General features: G+C 29.5%; 1 protein-coding gene and 1 pseudogene across 1 annotated transcript in view; one reads left to right on the top strand and one right to left on the bottom strand.

Annotated features, from left to right (window-relative positions):
• The window catches only part of LOC113853519 (protein TIC 214-like), a 3,272-nt gene extending 1,920 nt beyond the window's left edge, over positions 1-1,352 (top strand). Inside the window, exon 2 of the mRNA XM_027483932.1 lies at positions 1-1,352. This exon is cut by the window's left edge and continues 783 nt beyond it. The gene's annotated coding sequence lies outside the window, so the exon portion shown is untranslated.
• On the bottom strand, positions 674-1,303 carry LOC113853525 (annotated as a pseudogene).
• Positions 1,353-1,921: the final 569 nt, after the last annotated feature.

Here is a 1,921-nt window from a genome sequence, read left to right as displayed (position 1 = left end):
AATTAAAGATATTTCATAAAAAGCATCTATATAACCACGATTATATGACCAATCATATAAGACATTTATTATATTATCGGCAAGAATTTGTTTGGGAACACTTTTTTCAAATAAATTGAATAAATTCAAATTTAGTAAATCTGAAAAAACCGGTTTATAAAAAAAAGACGCTATAAATATTCCGAAAAACGTTAGAATCACAGAAAAAGTTACGTTTGTAAAAAATTCATACCAATCCTGAATTTTTTTTGAATTTTGATGTAAAAGGTCTATAAACGGAATTAATAATCTTGATAATATATCGCAATCTATTCCTTTTTGGCTGAAAGAAATTCCTATGGCCCCAACAAAAAAAGTAAACAATACTAAAACAAGCATAGAAAATTGCATAGTATTGTCCGATTCGTGAGGATATAAACAAGCAGTTTTTTTAGTACCAAAAAAATGGGTACTATCAAAAAAAAGACGTGTTATGCTTTTGACATTTCGATGAATTCGATGTGAATATGTCTTCTTCAGAAAAAAAGAAGTCATTTCATTCTTTTTCATTCTTAATAAAGCTAATAAATAAATTTTGTTTTTTATTTTTTCTTCTTTACCCCATAAAGATATTGAATAGAATGAATTATTTTTTTTTCCATTGAAATTTAGAAAATGAATGTTTAAATATCCTTCAAAAACAAGTAAATAGATCCGAAACATATAAAATGCAGTTAATCCTGCTGTGGAACAAGCTATTATTGCGAAAATTGGTGAATACAACCAACTATCATTAAGAATCTCATCTTTGGACCAAAAACAGGCAAAAGGTGGAATACCACAAAGAGAAAGTGTACCTATTAAAAAAGCAGTTTTTGTAATTGGCACATGTTTTGTTAAACCACCCATAAGAACCATATTTTGACTTTTAGCTGGAGAATATCCAACAATAGCTTCCATTGAATGAATAATGGATCCAGATCCTAAAAATAACAATGCTTTTGAATAAGCATGAGTAATCAAATGAAATAAAGCGGCTCGATAAGATCCCATACCTAGAGCTAATATCATATAACCCAATTGAGACATTGTGGAATAGGCCAAATCTTTCTTAATATCTTTTTGAGCAATAGCTAAAGTAGCTCCTAAGACTACTGTTATTATACCTATAAAAGCTATTCCATTCATTATGTAAGGTAGAACTATGAAAAGAGGAAGAAGTCGAGCTACAAGAAAAATTCCCGCCGCTACCATAGTAGCAGCATGTATAAGAGCGGAAATGGGAGTAGGTCCTTCCATAGCATCTGGTAACCATACATGAAGGGGAAATTGGGCAGATTTAGCAACTGAGCCACAAAATAACAAGAGGGCGGATAAAGTAAGAAAAAAATATTAACTTCATTTTTATAAATCAAATTACTGACTATTTGAAACAAATCCCGAAATTCTAAACTACCCGTTATCCAATAAAAACCTAAAATTCCTAATAATAAACCAAAATCTCCTATACGATTCGTTACAAATGCTTTTTGACAAGCATTTGCTGCAATAGGACGTGTGAACCAAAAACCTATTAATAAATAAGAACACATTCCAACCAATTCCCAAAAAATATAAATTTGTATCAAATTCGAGCTAGTAACTAAACCCAACATTGAAATATTAAAAAAAGTAATATAAGCAAAAAATCTCAAATATCCTTGATCATGAGACATATAATTATCACTATAAATAAGAACCAGAATGCCAACAGTAGTAATTAAAATTGACATAATAGAAGTAAGTGAATCGATCAAGTATCCAAACTCTAAAGAAAGATCATTATTTATGGTCCAAGACCATACATATTGATAGATGGAACCCTTATTGATTTGATAAATAGACAGATCAATCGAAAAAATCATAACTATAGTTAATAAAAAAATACTAGGAAAAGCCCATA

Source organism: Abrus precatorius, unplaced genomic scaffold, assembly GCF_003935025.1.
Source record: "Abrus precatorius isolate BTA unplaced genomic scaffold, Abrus_2018 Scaffold106, whole genome shotgun sequence".
Lineage (NCBI taxonomy): Eukaryota > Viridiplantae > Streptophyta > Magnoliopsida > Fabales > Fabaceae > Abrus > Abrus precatorius.
This window is presented reverse-complemented; position numbering and strand designations above follow the sequence as displayed.